The sequence below is a fragment of the Triturus cristatus genome, chromosome 11 (assembly GCF_964204655.1).
Source record: "Triturus cristatus chromosome 11, aTriCri1.1, whole genome shotgun sequence".
Classification (NCBI taxonomy): domain Eukaryota; kingdom Metazoa; phylum Chordata; class Amphibia; order Caudata; family Salamandridae; genus Triturus; species Triturus cristatus.
The window spans coordinates 921,138,996-921,164,077 of NC_140594.1; the positions used below are offsets into that span (position 1 = coordinate 921,138,996).

Here is a 25,082-nt window from a genome sequence, read left to right on the forward strand (position 1 = left end):
CTCGTTGTAAAGTAAATGTTAACTGTGACAACAGATATCAAAACAGTAGCCTAGATACACACAGATACACAAACTGCGGCAGCTCACCGCAAGGCTGCAGCAACACAACTCTGTGTAAGGCCTCCATGATAAATTTGAGACCGTCATGTCAGCAGTATACTTATGCATTTCCCACAATACCCTTGGTGCAGTAAAAGACTCCATGAAATGCTTGCATTTAAACTTGTGAAGCAAGTACTCGCAAAGCCCAGAGCTGATGTGTTTCTGAATACTTTCGGTGTTGCCCTAACAAAGCCTTTAGTTTGGGTCCAATCCGCACCAGAGTAGCTGAGGCCAACTCAAACTTACCATTGAAAACATTGGGACATATGTATCAAGCTATATTGCATTCGCAAACACTGCGAATCGCAAAAAAAACAGTGTTTTGTCCTATGTATGACATAGGTTTGCATCGCAAAATAGGAGGCACGAAATCTGCAAATTTTCACTGTGAGATCACAAACTTCTATACGCATCCTGCAATAATCGCAAATTGAGAAATCGCAAAATGCTAATTCGCAAATTATTGTAGGAATAAATCGCAAATTGCGAATCCGTGAGATTCACAAATTTGCATATGGATTTTACCACCAACTAAAGGCAGGTGGTAACCAGGTGCAGCCTATTTAAACAACCCCAGAATGCAACAGGGACTTCCACAATGGCAGCGCTGTATGTGATAGCCAGAAGGATGCGTATACCGGGCTGCAGCACGGAGAAGGAGGCGACAGGAACAGATCTTTAGATTGCGCATCACTCTGTTCCAGCAGACTGACGAGGAGATCCATGAGAAGTATAGGCTGGACTCAGCCACCATTATGGACCTGATAAAGGAGCTGAAACCCCTGCTGGAACACACAACATGCAGGACCCAAACCATTCCAACCCATGTGCAGGTCCTGTGCTCACTGCACTTACTGGCATCAGGGAATTTTCAAGGGGTGATAGCAGCAGCAGTTGGGGTCTCCCAGAGTTGCCTGTCACACTTCTTCCATGCATTCCTGGATGCAATGGTACAGAGGCTACATCATCACATACAATTCCCCAGCACACACCAGGCATTACAGCAAACAAAACAGGACTTCTACCAGATTGCACAATTCCCCCACATAATTGGCTGCAAAGATGGAACCCATGTAGCCCTCTCACCCTCATCAAACAATGAATATGTATTCAGGAACTGAAATTCTTATCATTCAGGATACATACAGGTCATCTGCAATGCTGAATATATCATCAACGATATTGTAGCGAAATACCCAGGCAGTACTCACAACTCATTTATCTTTAGACATAGTGGGATATACAGACGTCTCAATGATGGCGAGTTTGGTGAGGGCTACCTGCTAAGTAAATGCATGTCAAACATTCTAACATACATTAAATGTCTGTGGTGGAGGGCAGTAATTTACCTCTTGTCTTCCATCTTGTAGGTGATAGTGCATATGTAGTGCGGGACTTCATCCTGATACCATACCTCAATTCAGCCAATGCAAGGGAGAGGAGATTTAATCATGCACACAAATCTACGCGCTGTGTAATTGAGTGGACATGTGCGATACTGAAGAACGGGTTCCGCTGCCTGCATAAAAGCAGAGGAGCACCACAATACAACATGGAGACCTGTTGCAAGATTGTGGCTACCTTTTCAATGCTCCACAACATAGCTATGAAAAAAGGCATTCCAGTACAACTAACTGATACAGATGCTTCTGAGGATGAGGGACCAGGTCCGCCTTGCAGACCAGCAGGTGGAGTTGGGGCAGCTGCCTGATGACAGAGACGTGATGAGATCACACAGAACTAGTTCTAGGTAAGAAATTATGACACAATGCAAAATATCTTTTTGTGCACGACTGTGTTTAATCAATCCTTTAGCAGCAGGATCATTTTAGTCACACAGCCTGACAGACACATCATGAGTGTCACTAGATGTTGCACATGTTATGGCCACAGTGCACGTATGTAGGCGAGTCACAAGTCCAGATGCAATGGGTTGCTTCCCCCATTTGCTATACTCAGTGATGGCAGTTCATTTCTTCTGGGAACGGCCTTCTGTCGCACGCTCAGGGTGCTGACTGCTCTCTCTTGACTCATCAGGTGATGTGCCCTGTCTCCCACTGCGCTGTTTGGTTTTGGGAACTGGTGGGGTTATGCTGCTCCTGCTTGACAGCTCCTCTCAATCCCCTGATCCCAGGATTCCTGTGCCACCTATGGTGGCTGTCTGCAGCTGTTCCACAGTGGTCGTGACCTGCGCCAGGCCTTTGGCCATATCCTGGCTACAGTGGGCCATCTCAACTTGCATGCTCACTGAGTGACGTGACAGCAGGGACATGGCAGTACACATGTGGTTCACCGCCTTGCTGTAGGTGTCCAAATGGCTGTTGAGACATTGTCTCCCCCTGCATCTGGCTGCCTGCTCTTACCTGATTGTGGCACACAGATCTCTGATCGCACCTATCATATCACTGATGCCCTCCTTCATGTCACTTAGGTTGCGGTTTACTGAGACCAGCTGCCGTTGTATTGACCGCATCGATCTTGTTTGGAGGCGCTGTATCTTCACCATGCTGCCTTCCAGTCCAGCAAACACTGTGTGTTCATCATCTGCTGCAGGGCTGGTGCTCGCCCTTGGCCTGATCTCACAGATATTTCCTCCCTATGGTATTCCTGGACCTGTGCTGCATGCTGGCCTGGCTCAGGTTGGGCATCATCCTCCCCTACGGACTGTGTTTCTGCCTCTAAAAGTGGCAGTGAGGGCACAATGTTATGCTTTCTTGATGGGACAGGTGTGGTCAGTGTTGTATCATCGGTGTCCTCCTGCCCTGCCTGCTCCTCTGTATGTGCGGCCTCCTCAGCTCCTGCACTGTCATCCTGTGTTTCAGGTGGTGTTGTGAATGAAAAGGCACATTTTATTTTTGTGTAATGCTCTGCATTGCTCACGGAATACATTTTTCTCAGTTTGTGTTAGCTAACTGCTGTCTAACGTTTTTGGCCTTTACTGATTTACTCATACTGCTTCTACATTGCAGTGTCTCTCATTGCTCCACTCTATGATGCATCTGACTACATCTCCCATGATGACTCCTTTGCAGTTGGTATTCCCCCTCCAGTCTTTTTAGCCTCTGCCAGCCTGGTTGCCACCTTCTGCTTGGACCTGGAGCTCATATCGTACCATCTATTTGGCAGGTCCTCCACAGAGTGCTGGGTCACACCAATGGCATTCACCTTTGCCTAGATGTCCTGCCATATTTTCCTCTTTATTGACTCTGGGACATGAAATTAGTTTTTTTCCTAATAACAACTCATGGCTGTGTACCATTTCCTCTATCAGCACCTCCTGCTCCCTCTCACTGAACTTCTGCTTTCTTTTCCTCCCAGCCTACTTGTCCTTCTCTTTCTCCTGGGAATCCATTGGAAATGTTTGCAAATGCAGTACTCAGTTCTCTGCCTCTCCTCCCAGCCTCTGACTCAGCCTCAGGCAATCATGTGCAGCATGGGCAGTCACACGTCCTGGGTGTGATGTCATCAAGCTGCACCTGAATTGCACATTCTTTATTTGCGAATTCGCAAATAAGGAATCAATATTTGAGGGGTCGCAGTGAATTTCTGCAAATTTTTGGGAATCGCTAAATATTAGCGATTTTTATTTGCATCGCTTTTTGCGATTCTCATTGCATTTTGAGAATCACAAACACAAAATTTCATACATATGCCCCTTAGTCTTGGGCGGATTAACTTTTGCGAGGAAGTGGTTATTTCCTGAAGCAAAAAACATGAATAAAAACAAAGGTCAGTTGTTTAAAGGTCACCTTGGAGCTTTGAATGAGGGGTCTGCTTTCCTTTTAGGGATTTCATTTTGCCTACTGCAACAAACAAACACCAAGAGCTACAGCCTACATATAAACTACTATTTTACAAAAGCAGAATACAAGTAAAAATTAAACATTTGACATAAACTACACCTCCGTATATTTGTAATACAATAAAAACAAAATAGTGCTAGTGTAGTTTCCCAGCACTATAAATAACTTCAGTAAGAAACGTTCCCTCATTTCAGGGGAAAGGCCCAGAGATCGGGCAGAGGTACGCACTAGGCCTATCATGGGGCACTGCTAGGTGTCCTCCTTTGGGGCTTGCCTGCCTTCTCCCAAAAATAAGGAGAGGTTCAGTACACTGGAGAGTCAACACCTAGGACTGGGAGAAGGAGAGCATGTGTGTGAGCATGCTGAGTCACCAATGAAGGATTACGAACCTTGTGGGAGAGTCTGGGTACGGGTAGAACCCTGATGTGTCTAGAGTGCGTCTACTGCATCCAGAGTGGGTGTAGGCCCCTGGTCTGGGTGGCATTCCCGATGATTAGTCTAGTAAATCAAAAGATTACAAAACCCTTATGCTTAGGTGGTAACAGGGTAAATTATAATATGATACAAGACTTACATGTTGAATAGTTCATAAAGGTTTTATATTTTAACGAAAACCTGGTTGAATCAGTCCCACAGGACAACTCTATCATGTTGTTAAAGGAAAGGCCTAAACTGTATACGACCGAGCAACTCATTGCCATTTCTTTAGTAAGGGAAATGAAGGGTACTCTCTTAGATTGGAACCACGGGTCCTGCACTGCATTTCCCCTAAAAGATTTTCTTTATTTCACCTAGGTAAAGGAGATGCTCCAAGTCTAGAGAAGCAGGTCCAGAGTAAACAAGGGGTTTCCAGGGATAAGATTCATTCAGATAAGTCAGGTGTGAGAAGTTGGCCTGGTATATGCTGTCCACTAGTTATAGTGGGCACCCTGTACCAGTCCAAACAACCCCTTATTGATGATAGGTTAAAGACAACCTTTATTGAAAGCTATCCTAGTGGTAGCTATGGAGAGCAGCCTTCAGGCTAAGTCTTGAAGGAATGTAAAGCAGCTTGTTTTACCAGTCTATAATCTTTTAAATGGCTAAATGAAAGACAACCACACCAGGTATATATATAAAATATATGTATACATTTCTAAACACACCCTCCTAGTCTCTTTATGAGGCTAGAGGTCAAAAACACATAAGTTACACTTCAAATATTACAGTACAATAGCACAAATGCCCGTCAGGCCCTAGGGGCAAGCCAAACCATATACTAAAATAGTGGTATAAGAACCACAACTTAACTAGACACAAGACTTAGAGACTGTAGAATCGCTGGGACCCCAAGGAACCACCTAAGAAAGTGACATAGGGGACCCATAGGGTCCGTGTGCAGTGTGAGAACACAGCCGTGAGCTCCCGTTAGCTACTATGGGAAAAGTCGCGGTTAGATTTTTAAAGATTAGGGACACTTAGAAATTAGTCAGGACCAAACCCTTTGGACTTAGGAAGTTCTAGGGTCAACACCCACAGGCACACCGGAGTACTCGTGTTACCTCACCCAGGGAAGCCGGATGCATAGGTGTGTCAAATGGTTTCGGGTCGCGTTGTCGATTTCAATGGGAGCTGGCAAAGAAGTGCTGCTGCCGGGAAGATGCGAAGTGTCTGAAGAGATCCAAGCCTGGATCTAAGTCGGGAACAACCTGAAAGCAGAAGGGACAGAGTCTGGGTCACTTGCCAGTGACCATTAGGGTGATAGGCGGATACCCACCAATGTCAGGTGACTTCAGGTGAAGAAGGTGAAGCTTGACTCTTCAGCCACGAGGACCAGGAGGTGTCGAGGACAGCCAGGAGCTGGATTTGAGCTCTCCCACAAAGGATATCAAGTGCTGCAGCGTTGTTGCCCAGATTGGACACAACAAGCCTTGGCAACAGCAACCCACGCAGAAAGGAGAAAGATGCTTCGTTGCAGACCAGCAAGGTCTGAGGGACTCACCACTTAGTAGGGTGTCAGGACATGTCTGGAGCAACTTGGAAAGCCCAGGGAAAATCAAAGTTGCCTTCACAGGGACCGACCAGTTGATGGACCAGGGATCGCAAAGGAGCCTCAAGAGGAAACACAAAATGGCAGCCCACGGGTTACACCGGGTGCCTAGGCCAACAATATTCAGTGGATTTTCTGCTCGAGGTGGGGACTACAAGTAACCCGACGCATGACTTCAAGAGAAATCAAGAAGTCAATGCACTTGCAAAAGTGCACGGTGACCAGGAGTTCCGGTTCCCCGCTACTCACGAGGGCTGCGGATCTCAGCTTTGCTGGGGACTCAGGTCGGCTTCTGAGATGTCTGGAAATCCTCTTCCTGGGCTGCAAATACTTCAGACTCCGGCGGGAGCTTCGGAGATGCAGACCAGCAAAATGCTTTGTTGGTGCCTGCCAAGCAGGGGAGTCACTCCTTGACCCCAAGGGAGATTTCTTCAGTCCTCTAGTCTTGAGCAGAGCGTTGAAGTTCCAGGTTTCAGCTTCAGAGTTTTGTCCAGGGATATCTAAATTTCTGGTTACAGAGGTTCCTTACTTATACCTAAGGAAGGGGTTGGACTTGCTCTAGTGACCCACCAATGGGAGGGTTTGGAAAGAGGGGTAGCTATACCCATTTCCTTTGTCCAGTTTCACACCAGTGCAGGGGCTGGAAGCCCCTAAACTGGTTTGAGCTGGACTATGCACAGGGACACCAAATGTGCCCCCAGTGCAGCACTTCAAAGCACTCTGAGAGTGCTCCCACCCAGCCCCAATACACATAAGCCTGTCTGGGAGGTGGATACACCTCCCTGTGACAGGAAACCTAATGTCCAGGCCACCCCTGCCGGAGTTTCAGTCAACAGCGGGAGGCCAGACCCGTGTCTGAGGCTGCAGCATCCATTTTGTGACGTCAGGGCTCAGTTAAGTTTCTATCGGGCATACCAGTACTTCCATGTCTCTCCCTCTAGAAGGGTGCGATCATATTCTCACATCAGGATTTGATGTGGGGGTATGATTCCAAGGTGTTTGACACTAAACATGACATGTTTCCATGCAGCTAGTCCAAAGTCAGCATTAACCGTTTAAGATATAATGTACTTAAGAGTATATGGTCCGGCTGCACCACTGAGAACTCCGGAGAAGAGATTATGAAGGCTGCAGAGGGGCTCAGCTAATGCCTGGGCACCCTCCCACTTATAACCAAGCACCCTGCCTTCAGGATTGATAAGGCCTGCCATATAGGTGACTGATAGGTTACTATGTGCAGTGATAGGTGCGGTATAGTGAACCTATACCTCAGCAAGGGATACATGCACCACCTTACCCAGGCTGCAGTAGCAGACATGTGGTGTCATTTTGGAGGGCTTTCCAGGAGTGGCACAATACATGCTTCAGCCGCTGGTAGGCCTCTGGGGTACCTATGCCCTGGGTACATAGTATACCATATACTAGGCACTAACAAGGGTACCCCGAATCCAATCTAGATTGTACCTAAAGTACATGCAGTCAATTTATAGAGGAAGCAGCTAGGCTGGGGCCCTGAATAGCAGGGTCCCAGCCAGACTAAAGTCGAAAAACAGTGAAATACCAGCAAAAAGTGGGGGTAAACATGTGAAGCAGATTCTACATCAGGTGCCATTTTGCTTCCAGTATTTGAAGTTTAGAAACAGTTCATAGGACATTAAGGCAATATAAATGAGTCACAGTGAAGCTAAATGTGTGGTATGACCCTAGCACATTTATGAAATTAGGGGCATATTATCAAGGACAGCGTTAAAAATTATCGCCGGTTTAGTGGCAGAAAACTGTCGCGAAAGCAGTGATAATGAGCGCGATAATATGCCCTTGAGAACTCCAATAGAAGTCCATGTTCTGGTGTGAACATGGGCTTCTATTGGAATTCTCCAGGGCATATTATCAAGCCCATTATCGCCGCTTCAGCGGCAGTTTTCTGCCTCTAAACCGGCGATAATTTTAACGCCGTCCTTGATAATATGCCTCTGAGTTTTTAAAGAGTCAGCCCCCAAAATAATTATTATTCCCTCTGTGAGAGCGCCATCTGTACCAACATTCGATCTTAAAGGAGTGTACAACATGAGTAACTTCCAAATTCGACTTACGGAATGGTGAAGTAGAGCATCAAGTGCACTATCCCTTTTTCAGAGAAAGTGTGAGAGAGAGAAGACAGACGTAGAGTTTATAAGGTTTAAAAAAAATCTTTCTACATTTTGCCTCTGCTTGGTCTCCTTGCCTTATTTCTTCTTCCCTCCCTCACTCGGTCATTCTCCTGCTTCATCTGACCTTCAGCTCTTTTCTTTTCCTCTGTCCCGAGCCATACTTTTTCCTTCCCACCCCAACCGCTCATTTTCTACATTTCTCTTTTGCCTCAGTTCCTTTACCCCTACCTTTCCCTGTTCCCCAATCCCACTTCAGCCATCATTCTAGCTAGGGCTGATTACATTTTAAATGTGTTGCCTTTGGGAAAGTTCCCCACCAAGAAAAGAAAAGAATAACAAAAACAAAGTTGCCTTGCAACTCAATTCCTCTTATCCACTCCTAAATCTTCTCGTGTCTTACTCTGCCAGATGAACTCTCAGAAAGCAGAAGAACAAGAGATGCTGCCATACAGAAACTGGCAATATAAACACTACTGAAGTTGTACAGCTGGGAGCTCCTGCTTCTAGAAGACCCCAGGTAGTCACTGAGTCCACCCATAATACATGCCAGCAATGAGTAAAGCCTTTGAGCGAAGACCTAGCGGGACAGGGCCGAGAAGAAGACACCAGTCAGCTTTAGACCATTGATAGGGTGATTTCAGCACTCTATATTGTATGGGTGCACTATACTCATGGTTAAAACACACTCATGTGTATTCTTCTCGTTTGCAGTGTTTTATGAGTATTAAGATGTATTTAGTGGAACCATTTAACAATAAGTGTAGTGGATACATTTAAGTAGGACCATGTATGCATTGTAAGTCCTGAATGTATAAGGTACAGGATGATATTATACTCATATACTCTATTTGTGTTTAGTTTAAGTTGCCTGAGTCTAGGCCCGAAAGCACAGATTGTTTATAGTTTCACATCTCCTTAGTCTCTCGAGAAATAAATAATTAAATACATGTTGTGTTCGAAAAACAGAGTGTTCTCGTCCTACTGCAGGTGCCGGAATGCAAATGAATTATTTTCAGAGTGAAGGAGATACCCGGAATGTCTTTGAAGATGGCTGAAAGGCGAGAAGGGAGGATGACTTCCGTGTCTGGCCCATCTGGGAACCACGGCCATCCGACCAAAGAAGGTTCATCATGCTCCTGGCTGGAAAATCACCACATTGACAAAGTTGCAATGGAAATTTTCTGATGACGTATTATCAGTTGAACCCCATTTTTTTGTATGATGCGCAGGGATAGTGAGACCAGACTTCTGCTAGCTTTTGTAAGAGAAGGAGCATCTTAGAGCGAGCTCCAAAGCCTTAAGCTACTCAACCCATTTGACGTGAGTACTTCTTAGGAAGTCAACACGTGCTGACACCTTTGGGAAATGATGGAAGGTAATTAGAGTAGTGTAGGGAAAGCTTTTGTTCTTTCCTAATGAAAAAGGATCTGGACTTTGCACCTATTCTTTGTTGCATTCTGATTTGGGAGTTTATCATCCTATGCCTTTTTGGTCATATAACCTATATTTGTAGACTCGGCTCTGTATTGATCTTTCAATATCTATATAATTTGATTTTTCATTGTGTCTGTAATGTTGCGCGACGGACCGAACCATGACCCGAGGGTCCGCGCGCGTGTGTCAGGGTCTCACCCCCCCCCTTGCGTAGCCGGAGTTGGGCGCGCCCGACGTCCCCTAGGACGGCACGCACAAGTGCTAATAAAAAGCCCAGGGCTCTGGGCGTGGCAGGCATTACACTGACCACCACTGGCATACCTGTGTGTACTGAGTGTCATCATTTCCAGGCCCCGGGCCCGACATTACACTGGCGACGAGGTGGTCTCGCCACCCCCTCGAGTAATAACCGAACCCTCGCTCTTGCCCAAGGAGCGGTTCCTGCCACCTGCTTTCTGGCCCGGCCCCTGCACTGCCCCTGGCCCCCCCTGGCAGCCCTGCGAGGTCCCCGGCTGGCCCTCACCTGTGTGCCGACGCTCCTGACTGCCTCCCAGGCCGGCGACGACTGGTTCCTCCTCCTCCGGCTGCCTGCCTCTGCTACGGGGCCTGCGCGCGCGGAACGCTGGGACCCGCCTGCTGAATCTCACGCATCTCGCGTGCAACACGTGGCCCGGCCCTGCCATTCCCCACGCATCTCGCGTGAGGCCCGTTTTGAGGCGAAGGAAGCCCCTGGCTGGCCCTGTTCCCCCCTGGACGGCCCCCCGGCCCTCCGCTCGACCTACCTGCCTGCGGACGACGCCTGGGTGTGCAGTGTGCCCCAGCGGTGAGTCGGTGACGCCCCCGGCTGCCGCCTTCTGCGACCATGGCCACCGTGCCTCCCCTCGAACCTTTCGAAGTCACCGGCACCCCGACGTCTCAAGCCGCACGCTGGAAGAAATGGGTGGAACGTTTGGAGAACTACTTCGTGGCGGCGGAAGTCGCAGTGGTGCGGAGGCGCGCCATGCTGTTGCACCTGGGAGGTGAGGCGATCCATGACATTTCTAAAGACGTGGTGGAAGCTGGGCCGCCCATGACCTACGCCACGCTACGCGACGCCATCACAGCGTACTTTGAACCGTTTGCAAGTGCGGACTATGAACGTTTCCTGCTCCGCCAAGCCCGCCAGCTCCCAGAGGAGTCGGTGGACGTCTTCTACGCCAGGCTCAAAAAACTAGCCAGCACGTGCACGCTCCCCGATGCAGACGACGAGATCCGCGCACAGTTCATCCAAGGCTGCGCGTCGTCCAAGCTCCGTGAAAGGGTACTGGAGGCGGACAACATGCCAATGCGCGACATCCTCACGCTAGGCCGCTCGAAGGAACTGTCCAAGGCCAGAGCCGCTCACATGGAGCCGAAGCCGGCGGTCACCATCAAAACGGAGCCGGTGTGCGCCATCACGGCAGAGGTAGCCGACACCCGCACGAAGCATCCCCAGCGGAGGGGCCCGAAGCCGGTCCAACCGTCTCCTAGCCAAGCCTGCGTGTGGTGTGGAGGAGCGACACCTCATAAAGGGGCGTGCCCGGCCCAAGGCAAAATCTGCAGCGCATGTGGCAAAGCCAACCACTTTGCGAGTGTCTGCCTGTCCACATCAAGGAAGAAGCAAGGAGGCCCGGCCAGGAGGGTGAGACAGCTGGCACCTCTGCCCAGCACCTCCGCTAACAGCGACATGGATGACGACGACGAAGCGGATGTCGACTCGGTGCACGTCGTGCGGATGCTCAACACCCTGGCCGCGTCCCCGTCAGCCGGACCCATGTGCACAGTCTCAGTACAGGACCAGGCCGTGCCGGCCCTGATCGACACTTGTGCCTCCATCAACCTGATGTCGGCCAGCGTGTACCGGACTCTGAGGAGCGCTCCACCACTCCGGCCAACGAGGGTGCAAGTGTATGCCTACGGCACCCATCGCCCCCTACGCCTGTGCGGGGCTTTCAGGACAGACCTGTCCCACGACACCACTCGGCTGCCTACCAAAATATACGTGTCACAGGAAGGGACGGGATTCCTAGTGGGGTGCCGGACAGCCCAAGACCTAGGCCTGATCCACTTCGCCCTCACAGTCCAAACAAGCAACCTCGACCATCTGGTGCAGGAGCACACAGCCCTATTCGACGGGATCGGGTGCCTCAGAGGACCCGCCGTACACCTCCACATCGACAGGACAGTTGCCCCAGTAGCCCTCCGGCATCGACGCATCGCGTTCCACCTACGACCCAAAGTGGAAGCAGAACTACGGACACTGGAGCAAGCGGGAATTATCGAACGGGTAAGCGGACCCACCCCATGGGTGTCACCCATCGTGGTGGCGAAAAAACCGAAACAGCCGGACGCAGTGCGGATCTGTGTGGACATGCGCGTCCCCAACCTGGCCATCAGGCGCGAGCGCCACCTGACGCCAACCATCGACGACATCGTGGGAGAGCTGTCAGGCTCCAAATGGTTCTCCAAGATGGACCTGAGGTCGGGATACCACCAGATCCCGTTGCACCCCGATTCCCGCCCAATCACCACATTTTCCACGCACGCCGGCCTCTGGCGCTACACCCGGCTAAATTTTGGGATCTCGAGCGCAGCGGAGGTGTTCCAGAACATTATCCAGAATGTCCTGCAGGGGCTGGAGGGCGTCTTGAACGTCAGCGATGACATCCTCGTCCATGCCCCTACCCTGGATGAACATATCCAACGTCTCCGGGCGGTATTCTCCCGGCTGCAGGAACGAGGCCTGACCCTCCACAGAGACAAATGTGACTTCCTGCGCAAAGACATCAGTTTTTTGGGATACCGCTTCTCCGACCAAGGGATAGGCCCGGACCCGGAAAAGGTTAAGGACATACACGCGGCCCCCGCGCCTACCTCCGTGACAGCTGTCCGCAGCTTCCTGGGCATGGTCACGTACTGCGGGAGGTTCATCCGCGACCTGTCTGATCTCACGGGGCCCCTCCGCGACCTCACCAAAGCCTCCGCCACCTGGGAGTGGGGCCCCGCACAGCAAGAGTCGTTCCAGAGAACCAAAGAAGCGCTCTCGGCCGACACCACCCTGGCATATTTCGACCCCCGGCTCGATTCCCAACTCATAGTGGACGCCAGCCCGACAGGCCTAGGAGCCGTGCTAGCCCAGCAGCAGAGGTGCGGGGAGTGGGCCCCCGTCGCGTACGCAAGCAGAACACTCACGCCAACGGAGCAGCGGTACTCGCAGATCGAGAAGGAGGCCATTGCGATCCTGTGGGGGTGCCGCCACTTCCACATCTACCTGTATGGACACCCGTTTGCGGTGATCACTGACCACAAGCCCCTGGTCCCGCTGTTCCAAGGCTCGTCATCACGCCCTCCCCCGCGGATAGAGAAATGGGTCCTCCAACTCCAAGAGTTCCAATTCACTGTAGAGTACCGACCAGGCGCCCGAAACCCGGCAGATTTCCTGTCCAGACACGCCCACCCGGCCACGGACATGGAAGCCACGGAGGCGGCCGCTACCGAGGAATATGTCCGGATGATTGTGGAAAGGTCCCGACCCCTGCCGATGTCCCTTAACGAGGTTGCGCTGGCTACCGAAGGAGACGACTGTCTGCAGAAGGCCATCCGAGCGGTCGCGTCGGGAGATTGGAGGCCGCTCCAAAGCCCGTCATCCTTTCGCACGCCCGAGGCTCAGGCGTCGCTGAAAGCGCTCTACATCGTCAGGAACGAATTATCGGTGTCCCCCGAAGGGTGTCTCTTGAGGGGCCCCCGCCTGGTGCTGCCCGGCAGCCTCACCCAACGGGCCGCCCTCCTGGCGCATGGCGCTCACCAAGGCATTGTCAAGTCGAAGAACCGCCTCAGGTGCAAGCTCTGGTTCCCGGGACTCGACAAGATGGTGGAAGACACGGTCCAGCGGTGCCCGGTGTGTTTGGCGACCAGCCTACCCGACCCCCCAGCACCCGTGATCACGGAAGAGGGCCCGACCTCGCCGTGGGTGCGAGCCAGCGCCGATTTCGGCAGTCTACCTGGAGGACGACACATGCTAGTTGTGGTAGATGACTACTCGCGGTACCCCGAAGTGGAGATTGTCCCCTCAACTGCAGCGGCAGACGTAATCCCCAAGCTGGAGAAAGTCATGGCCACCCACGGACTCCTCAGTGAGCTGCGCACAGACAACGGTCCACCATTCAACGGAACTGGCCGAGTACCTGCAATCCCACGGCATCAAACACCGCCGCATCACCCCCCGGTGGCCGCAAGCAAACGGAGAGGTTGAGAGACTGATGAGGACTCTGAACAAAACTATTCAGATTGCCCTGGCAGACGGCATCAACGTCGAGCTAGCCCTCTACCAATTCCTGCGAGAGTACCGGCTGACACCCCACTGCACCACCGGGGTTCCCCCGAGCCACCTGTGTCTGGGTCGAGCGATCCGGGACACTATCCCGCACCACCCTGTGTGGGAGTCATCACCTGACCCACCCAACCGCTCCGCAGAAAATCGACTTAAAGTGAACCAAGAAGCCTCCCGGCGGCGGAGAGCAGCAGACAGCACACTCCAGGTCGGCGACCAGGTGCTAGTGAAAGACCGGCACCCCGGGGGAAAGTTCCGCCTGCCCTTCGAGCTGGCCCCATGGATTGTCACCAATGTACAAGGGACCCTGGTCACGGCCGCCAGAGGCGGTGAAAAGGTAACTAGAAACGTGTCGTTTTTCAAGAAAACCCCGCGAGATGAGGAGGAAGACCTCCCGGAGTTTGAAGACCACTACCCAACCCCATCTCACAGCCCTCGGAAACCCCCAGGAGCGGAAGAGCCCCGGAGGGCGGAGAACGCCGAAACAACCCCCTCAGCGTCAACCGAAAGGGAAGAGGTACCACAAGCGGCGCCGGACCGCCCGGACTCGGTGGAAGCGGGCGGCTCAGAGGACATGTTTCTCACCCAATCGGATGGGCGCAGCCAGAGCCAGTATCACCTACGCCCGCACCCGCGACCATCCCAGAGGTACAGAGACTTTGTGGCTCTCTGTCAGCTGTGGGAGTGAGGGAAGGCTACCCCTCCAGCAACCGACCAAGTAAGACTGTTCTTTTGTTTTCCATGAGACTCCTTAGAGACTGTTAAAGCTGTCTTTGAGTCGCGATAGGCGATGAGTGTTGTTGGGTTTTTCAATTCTGGGTAAAGGAGGAATGTAATGTTGCGCGACGGACCGAACCATGACCCGAGGATCCGCGCGCGTGTGTCAGGGTCTCACCCCCCCCCTTGCGTAGCCGGAGTTGGGCGCGCCCGACGTCCCCTAGGACGGCACGCACAAGTGCTAATAAAAAGCCCAGGGCTCTGGGCGTGGCAGGCATTACACTGACCACCACTGGCATACCTGTGTGTACTGAGTGTCATCATTTCCAGGCCCCGGGCCCGACATTACAGTGTCCACATCAAATTGTTTTTGGACTTATAATAAATCAACAAAACTGAAGTTCGGAGTTCTGTGGTCCTTTAAGGCACGTATATATTGAAAGTATAACCCTGAATTGTTTTGCTACCCTCAACAACTTTTAGTAGGTAAATAAAAGACAATCGGCGCCAACCTAGTAGGATGGAGATAAAGGGTGCGAGTTGGTGTAATCACCACCTTGTCCTATGTTAAATCTTCATCTGGCTCTAGCATCTTTACTTGTTTTATCAAAGTGCATCCTCAATGAAGAAAGTTGTGCCTCGTCGAGATATAAAACCAAAATGCCTATCACCATATGTAGGGACAAAAGTAAAAGAATTAAGATAGGGTGGGAAGAGGGGTAGAATCAGTTGGGATGGACACAAGCTAAAAGCTTGAATTTACTTTGTGCTTGTAAACTTAAAAATGAGCGAGGAAACAGAAAATATATATGAGAAATCCGAATGACAAGGATATAAAACAAAATAAACAAACATTAAAAAGAAAAAGGCATTGTCCAGTTGGTTTTTTAGATCTGTCTGACCTGAACTATTGGTGCTCCTGACTGGTTAAAATGTAATCTGACCCACTCTAATAATGTTTCAGTCTCACTGGTTGGCTGCAAAAATATGGTAATATAAACAACATTCCCACCACGGATGTGAATATAATAAGAAAGTACAAATTTCCATGTGAGGGAATGTGCAGAAAGTATGCATTCTTGTTGTAAAGCAACATAGGAGACCAGCTGGCAGCAAAGAAAGATGTGAACACACACCATCGCCTTTTAAAAGTTATTTTTTTTCTTCGAGATGTTTCTTAATAAACAACAATCCAACTGCGTGGAAGTAAACATTACTAGAGCACGTTCAGTAACAAAACGAAAAAAAGAAACACAGACACACAACAGAGATACACTGCCATTGTGGAACCTCTAAGGACAATTCTAACCTACTTTAAGCACATACCAGATGTCAGGCAACGAGTAAATCGACCGAATAAGGTAAACCAAACAAAGTACGATAAAAAGTGTGAAGGGAGCATAGATGCTAATAACTTGTTTGCGTCTTTGCGTGAATGGCTGTTCACTGTCCTTCCCAGTCATTTCACGTCCTCATCATCTTCTCGAGCCTAGAAATACGCAAGGGGCACTTATCAGCTATCTCCTCAGCAACAGAGGGAAACATTTAATAAAGGACATGTAGTGATTGGAAAGACATGGGAAACCGAATTGCATGTCAGCCAGTATAGTGCAATATCAATAATTTCAAATTTAGTTACAGAAGGATGTCTGGGATTTGCAAGATAGGCTACCAGCGAAAGTTGACGAGCACCCACAAACTCGTATGTTTTTGAGCACTTACTAACAATTTGTAGGACCCCTCATACTCTGGAAACTCGAACAAATCCACTCTTGTATGGGAAAAGAGGGTGTTTCCAGTGGAAGAAGGGGTAACAAAACCCCTGTATATCATTTTGCTGTGGTGGAAGGGGTTTTCCTAAAAATATTTACCCCATGGAGGAAAACATAAAAAAAGAATTTAATGTGTTAATGCACTTTGATTTACATTCCTGTATGCAGAATTTTCCACCTCGTGGAAACATATCAAACCTAGGGGCTCATTATGATGGTGGGCGGACATCATAGCAGTGCTGGGACCGCCCGCCAGACGTGCAGCGGTCCCACCAGCCCAACTAGGATGTGCCCTCCAGTATCACGGATGCATCCTGGCCTTTTAACATTGCGGACGTGCTGCTGGCAGCACCACCGTTCGCAATGCCAAATTTCCACGATGTGCATTGCCATGCACAATGTGGCAGGCATCACAAGGTGCCTGCCTCCTTGTGCATGGAAATGTAGGTCCCAGTGCACATACAACCTCCCCCCACACTGAGGGGGCTCACAATGGGCCACCAAATTGAATCCCTGCCAGCCTTTCCATGGCAACAGTGCCATCATGCAAAGGCCTCTTCCTGGACACATTATAATATGGCACCGCCACCATATTAATGGCCCTCTTCAGTCCACCAGGCGATTGGTGCGATTGCCTCCAGCAAAAAAGCAGCGGACGGACTTTGCGTCCGCCACGATACCCACTGCAATCCTGATTTGGCGATGGGTAAAATGCTCAGTAATGGCGGAATAACCGCCACCGCCGGCCCGGCAGTGGTGGTCCTTCCACCATCATAATGAGCCCCCTAGTTTCCAGGCATAGTCCAATGCGTAAAAGGTACAAGTTTTCTAATTTTCCAAGAGTGTCCTTGGAATTGTGTGAGAATTGTAAAACCCAGACATTTACTGAAAAATTAGGGAGTAACCACGTCTGAGGGAAACAAAATATCTGACTTTCTCCACCTGGTCCCTTGTGGATTGGGGCTTCTGTGGCTGCCCGCGGCCCACACTGGGGGCCACCATAAGAGGGTGGCTGCCTTAGTGCGACAGGATGGCACATCAGTTCCCCCCTGGAATGTTTGGGAACCTCGGTGGTCGCTGCACTTCGCTACACTTCCAGTGTGACGGTGGGTGGGGGGACCAGGTATATATACCTCCCCCACCCACCTGGTGGTCTCTTTGCTGTTACGACCACGCTGTTCGGACCTCAGTCTCCTCAAGCCGTCGGGCCACTACAGACTGCGTGGATATCACAGGTGAGTCAGCGACCCCATCTAGCCCCAACAACCCTCGCCCACCCTATCAAATTTTGAAGGCAATGCCTGACCTGGGCTAATCCCTGGTCTGCGCCCCGTACCAAGAGCGAAGATTGCCGCTGGTTTGGTGGACTCTGGAGTATTAAGCACCTGTGGGTTGGGGGAGACCGCTTGGGGGGATAGTTTGTACTTGGTGGCCGCTTGATGTGTCTCCTGCATGGTGCGTGCGCGATGAACTCTTAACACGCTTGGTTGTCAGAGCACATTGTCATGTCGGGTAAACAGCTGTTTTTAGGGTCCCAGGGCTTGCCGTACACGCATAGTGTGTGTACCTATTGCAGCTGTCTCACATCTTTGGCAAAATTATTTGTTTTGAAGTGTTTTACTGCATATTGATACAAGCGGAAAGGCTGTATATGCCTAGTTTCATGCAAGTGCATGTCCAGATTGGCCACGCTGTCTTCAAGGCAGCCTGCATATGGGGGGGGGGGTGCCGCTGCGTCGGCCCGGTATTCAGTCGACTTTCCCCCAACCCGTACTGCTGGTCCTACCGCGGCAATCGGGGCCAGAAGCCTTGAAATGAATGAGCGGTTGTGGTGGCAGGAAATTGGGGTGAATTCTGCTCCTGTGCAAGGGGAGACGCACCCAAAAACAAATGAATGCCAGAAACTAGCCACAATAAGTTAGCGCGATTCGGGAGCTGTCCCGCACCCCACGCATGTGCTCGCGGTCACAGGCAACATTTTCCCAGGCAAGCGACAAGCTGGCCTGTGCCCCTGCCTTACAACACAGTGTTCTGCACCCTAGAGGGCGGTGCCTGGGTCCTGGGACAATGCAACCACCCGGGGGGCCTTCGTTGGGTGGATTAATACAGGCCAAGTACAACGAGTGGATTCTAGGGGTGGGCAGAATTTGCGAAATTCACTTTCGCAAATTATCGCGAAAATTAAAAAAATCTCCGCAAACACGCGGAAATATAGCGTAGATGCGGAAGTTTTTTTCCCGCCCGTTCGCGGTATTTTCTGCGTGGTCGCGGCTCGCCAACTTACCCATGCGGTTGCTCGCGGGCGCGGCCATCTTGTTTTCACTTGTCTCGCGGTGCATGATCGCGAGAAGAAAGATGTGATCGCGCGACGCATGACGTTACTGCTGGCGCGAACTGTCGCGAGACAGCGCAAATGGCTACCAACAATCCAACATCTCGTGGAGAACGCGACCGGATCGGGAAAACTTGTCGGCGAACGTGTGGATTCAGGGTAGGCGATCGCGCGCATGCGAGAATGTATTATTTTACAGCGCGAGCAAGAAACAAATTATCGCTAAGCTGCGGAATGCGGAAATTTTGACATTTTCGTGCTTTCCGCGGAACGCGAAAATGCCAAATGATCGCAATTTCCGCGAACGGAACGGAATTTTGGCCCAGGCCTAGTGGATTCTTAATGCAGGAATGTGCGAACGGATGCGCGGGCATTGTAACATGGCCGCAGCTAATGCTGGTCAGGTGTTCGCACAGCGGAGGTGGCCTGAAATGTCGAGACGCAGCGGCTGTACCCGGGAAAGCAGCGGAGGTGTATCGTGCTGACTACATGCCCCAGAAGGCCGAGGAACAGACCCAGCAGCAGAGGTCCCGCCCCCTGTGACCGGGGATTGCATTAAAGCAACTCGCGCCTCCCGCTACGCGGGAGACGCAGCGGCAGTACCGGGGAAAGCAGTGGACGTGTATCGTGCTGACTACACGCCCCAGAAGGCCGAGGAACAGACCCAGCAGCAGAGGTCCTGCCCCCTGTGACCGGGGATTGCATTAAAACAACTCACGCCTCCCGCTTCGCGGGAGACGCAGCGGCAGTACCGGGGAAAGCAGCGGAGGTCTATCGTGCTGACTACACGCCCCAGAAGGCCGAGGAACAGACCCAGCAGCAGAGGTCCCGCCCCCTGTGACCGGGGATTGCATTAAAAACAACTCGCGCCTCCCGCTTCGTGGGAGACGCAGCGGCAGTACCGGGGAAAGCAGCAGAGGTGTATCGTGCTGACTACACGCCCCAGAAGGCCAAGGAACAGACCCAGCAGCAAAGGTTCCGCCCCCTGTGACCGGGGATTGCATTAAAACAACTCGCGCCTCCCGCTTCGCGGGAGACGCAGCGGCAGTACCGGGGAAAGCAGCGGAGGTGTAACGTGCTGATTACACGCCCCAGAAGGCCGAGGAACAGACCAGGCAGCAGAGGTCCCGCCCCCTGTGACCGGGGATTGCATTAAAACAACGCGCGCCTCCTGCTTCGCGGGTGACGCAGCGGCAGTACCGGGGAAAGCAGCGGAGGTGTATCGTGCTGACTACACGCCCCAGAAGGCCGAGGAACAGACCCAGCAGCAGAGGTCCCGCCCCCTGTGACCGGGGATTGCATTAAAACAACTCACGCCTCCCGCTTCGCGGGAGACGCAGCGTCAGTACCGGGGAAAGCAGCGGAGGTGTATCGTACTGACTACACGCCCCAGAAGGCCGAGGAACAGACCCAGGAGTAGAGGTCCCGCCCCCTGTGACCAGGGATTGCATTAAAACAACTCGCGCCTCTTGCTTCGCGGGACACGCGCGGGCGTGCGCCCGGCTAAGCCCGGGCAAAGGGCGGGCCATCTGTGGCCGTCAGGGGCCGGAGGAAGCCGGGCCCCACCTCTAATCATCGGTAACATCTCACCTGCCCTTTACCAGGTACTTTTGCTGATTTGTGTCATTATTCGCCTAATGTTGTGGCCTTGGACTGTGGTTGTGTCTACTGGACAGTGTTTGTGGTAGCCGCCCTACGCATTGTGGTTTGTTTGTGGCTAGGACCCCCCCCCCCCTTGATATTTGCTTGTTCCTACTTCCTATTCTCCATTGCAACCTGCTGCCTAACTTTCTGCCAGCGGGCTGGTTTGAATTTACTAACGGCTTGGTCCTGTACTAGCGATGTCAACCCGCTCAGGCAAAATTTTGAGGAGGAGTGGGGGATGTATGGCTGGCACAATGGACCAGTTTATTACCCGTGTGACCAACGTTAACGATAAAGAAATCACCATGGCCGAGCGGCGGCTATCTCGAAGCCCATTTGATGACAGACGATCCTCGATGGGCTCGATAGCCCTGATACCCTCCCCAGAGCGAACACCGGACCCGCTCCTACTTGTCCCCTCTCCCTTGGACCACCCTTGTGTGGCGGCCTTGAGAGCTAACATAGAAGGGCTGGAAAATTTGACGGCTGCGGCACTTAATGCTCAAAATCATGTGGCCTCTGCCCTAGCAGTAACCAAGACAGCCATTCCTATCTCGCATCCGGTTGACCCCATTATCCACCCAAAGTCGCCCTCCCCGGCGGCTATTGTGGCGCAGGCGGAAATCCATCCAGCCTCCCCAAAGAGGAGAAGATTTGCCACCCAATGGAAAAGTAGACTGTCTAAAAACTGTAAGAACCTGAGGCGGCCGGCCGTGGGGAGGGGTGTTTCTAACAATGTAGCAGTGGGGGTCTTTAGCCCATCGCAGGAAGAGAAAGAAGAGGGAACTACTGAGGGGTTTTAATTGTGACCACTGTTCCCAATAAGCAGACTGTTGGTAGTGTAGCGACTCTTACCCCAGATTCTCCCCTAATTATAAAAATGGAGGAAATAATGAAATCCCTACTCCTTCCAGTACTAGACAAAATTAGAGGGCTAACTGAGCGAGTGGACAAAATGGAGCAGACAACCCTAGATAACTTTTTCTCACTAAAATCATTTATAAAACTGCAGCTAAGAATGAGGGATGATGGCCTAGGGGGGGACTTGATAGCAAGGTGACGTCCACAGTTCACCATAGTTTAGCTACCCCAGCTCAAAACTCTCCAGTTGTACTGGAAGCGTCCAACCGTAACCTGTACCCTACTGTGTCGGTGGCAGGTACCCCCAGTAACCCCGGACACCCTTTTCCTAAACCTGCAGAGAGACCAAAGTCCCCTAAGGCCACCACTAATATTCTAGGCAAAAAGACGACATGCCCCCCAGCCCCGTTTATCACAGGCGAGGAAAATCTTACTACTATAGCCATCTCCCCAGTAGCCCATAGTGTACCTGCGATTCCAACTTCTAATCCAGCTGAAACTGCAAAGGCCCACTTGTTGCAGGCAGGTGAGGGCCCTACTCGTGGGAGGGACCATAATATAAATCTCCCCCCTGAGTGTCAGCCTTATGTAGTTGTGTTGACTGGGGTACCTGTGCTTAGTCCGGGTAAGCGTGAGCCTTATACTGAATTGTTTAACAAAACTTTATTTTGGCTCAAAGAGAACAGACCCTTGCCCGAGTTCTGGTAGGGCCGGATTATTCATGTACGTAGAGTTGGATGGATTGGCACTAGGAAAAAATCTATAACTGGGGATTGTATCATAGTGAATTTTGAAGACCCAAGGATTGTTAGTTATATATGCAGAGGACCTATGAAGGAACACAGCTCAATAGGTAGCAGGGGTTCAATCGGCATTTGCGACCTCAGTTATTTCAACCCCCCAATTCCGCCCGTGAGGCAAGTCGGAACCCACATGTGGGAGGGATGGAATAGTAGACAAACTCGCGGTTGCATTTCCAAATTTAGTTTACTCAATAATATCCCTTGTCAGTCGCAGGGTCGACTTTGGCAAGGTTGTTGACAGGTAATTTGCCCTATACGGGAGTCGTATACTGAAGTCTCCGGGGAGATACAAACTGACAGCTTACCCCCTGGAGAGCAACAGGCAAGCCCTTCCAGTACTACCCTCTCCTCTCTATTCATTCCTAGAGGGCATTTACAGGTAGTCCACGAGCTCATCAGGGAGCTGCCTGTTGAAGGCTTTCAAACCCCTCATGCTGTGGCAACACCCATCGGTGAAATGGATATTGCTATCGACAATACCCCCATTATAAGGGCATTAGCATTGGGTCAGGGAGGGGTCCCCAGCATGCCCCTGAAGGTAGCTAGCTGGAATATAGCCGGTCTAGCTCGGAATATAAGCATCCCAGACTGGAACGTATTTATCGAATCCTTTTGGATTTGCTTGTTCCAGGAAACCTGGTGTCTGGAACCACAGCACAAACAGGGTTATACCACCTATTTCGTACCAGCTGTTCGACCGAACGGAGGTAAGGGGCGCCCGTCCGGAGGCTTGCTAATTTGGGTAAGCATCTCCCTGCGGTACTCCATCAAATGTATAGCCACTAACTCACCAGACCTCCAGAGACTGTCAGTGAGAGGCCCGTGTGGAGGAGGAGTGCTCGAAATATTTAATATCTATGTTAGAGGCACTAGGGGTGGCCTATCTACTCTCTCCCCAACCGGCATTGACGAGGAACTCAAGAGCTGTCGCCCAGATTCCCTCGTCATACTTGCTGGGGATTTTAACTGCACATTCGAACCTCTTGCTGTGGATGATGTGCTGGGCACCAGTGACGACGATGTAAGGAGAGGCATCCCGCTGTTGTCAATTGCTCCAATTAGAAGATGGACCCAAAACGCAATTGACCTTAATGCCCTTTGTCTGGAGCATGGTCTTAGAGCAACTAACGGTAGATCCAAATCTGATCAAATGGGGGCACATACATTTAATAGAATAGGCCATTCCTCTAGGATTGACTACATTATGCTGAATCTTCGTTTGTGGTCTTTCCTGGTGGACATGGAGGTCCTGCCATCTATTGACAGTGACCATAACCCCTTATCGCTGTCTTTGTCCTCTTTGTGGAAGGGTAGCTCCCCTCCCCCAATCCCACATGTGTGGAAACTAACACATGAAGTGCGCCCCTCCAATTGTGGCAGGCGCCTGAAATGGAAGCATATCTTGGGTAATGAGGGAAAGATGTTGGAGGTACATTCCATAATGGCTAATATCATACCTCGCCTAGATTCCCCTTCTATTAGTGCGCAGGAGGTATCCGTAGTTTTTGCACAAACTACGAAGGCATTAGGTGAGCTATTTGTAGCCCACAATGTGGGTAAGGGGGATAATAAGAGAGGTGGCAGGAAGGGTTCTGCTGCCAAGCAGCCAAATGGGAACTACTAAAGGCAGTAAAATCTAAGAACAGAGCCCTGGTTTGTGCCGCAAGGGGCAATTATAGGAGTGCCTTAACAAAGGCAAAGGCAGATTGGAAAGATCAGTTCTGGTATGATCTGAAGGCCGCTAGCTTAAGGAAGGACGCAAAGGGTTTTTGGGACCTATTAAGAACTAGAGAGAATCCCGTGGAAACAATGATTACATGTAACGTACCTGAGTGCGCGTGGGTTGACCACTTCTCCCAACTCTATTCAATGGTCCCGGATGAGGGGGAAAGTTTGATAGTACGGCACCCTCACGCATCCTCCCAGCCCAACGACGAGCTTCTGTTTACACCTAAGGAAGTGGTGGGGGTGATTAATAGCCTTGTGCCCAACAAAGCAGCAGGCCCAGATGGCATACCAGGAGATTTGCTACGCATCAACCCGGAAGAATGGGGAAAACTTATCTCCGCCCTATTGAACTCCAGTCTTGAAGGGGCTACTTTCCCGACCTCATGGAAGGGTGCTGAAGTCGTCCCAATCTTCAAGAAAGGTTGTCGGAATGACCCAGCCAATTACCGTCCAATAAGTCTCTTAGACACCTCACAAAAGGTGGCTGGTAAAGTGGTTTTGACCAGGGTATTGCAGTGGGTAGAGGAAAAGGGCATTCTTTCAGATTTCCAGGCTGGCTTAAGATCAGGCACGGGGACAATAGAGCAATCCTTTCGACTCATGATGCTATATTGGAAAGTGGTTGTACTGGGCAAAGGCAGTCTGTAGCTTGCTTTCATAGACTTGCGGACTGCCTTTGACCTAGTTCCCCGCAGCCAACTCTGGAGTGTGCTTGACGGACAGGGCATTCCTCCCTACCTGCTAAGCATGTTGATAAAACTCCATGCTAACAATTTTGCACAGATCAGGTGGGGTAACCAGGGGCAAAAAACAGCACGTATACCTGTAAATAGAGGGGTACGCCAGGGATGTGTCCTTGCCCCCACTCTGTTCTCACTGTACATCAATGGAGTGGTGGAGCACCTGCTACAACACCCTGCAGATGCACCATCCCTGGCTGGCAGAAGAATACCCACCCTTCTATTTACAGATGATACCCTCCTGATCTCTAAAACTCCGGCAGGTCTCCAGAGCCTATTATCTAATTTTAAGTCTTTTTGTGATGCAATAGGGTTAATGATTAACACAGCGAAGACCAAGTATCTGGTCCTTAACCCTCCGAAAAAGTTGGCCAAACCACCGACTTTAGATTCCGTTGCCCTTGAGAGGATTTCTGAGTTCGACTACCTTGGCATTCGTCTCTGTGACTCCATGAGCTGGAAATACCACCACCAAAAGATGCTGCTGACACATTAGAGGGTGGTGGGCGCCCTTCTTAAGGAACACCGTGCCTCATCCCTTAAACCTATTGCTCCTGTTCTAGATATATACAGGGCAAGGGGTGTTAGCGCTGCTCTCTATGGGGCTGAACTTTGGGGG

The 25,082-nt window shown here is 51.0% G+C and overlaps 1 protein-coding gene across 1 annotated transcript in view; it reads right to left on the reverse strand.

Annotated features, from left to right (window-relative positions):
- LOC146785617 (arylacetamide deacetylase-like) overlaps positions 1-25,082 on the reverse strand; it is a 320,075-nt gene that overhangs the window by 77,695 nt on the left and 217,298 nt on the right. The window lies entirely within an intron of this gene.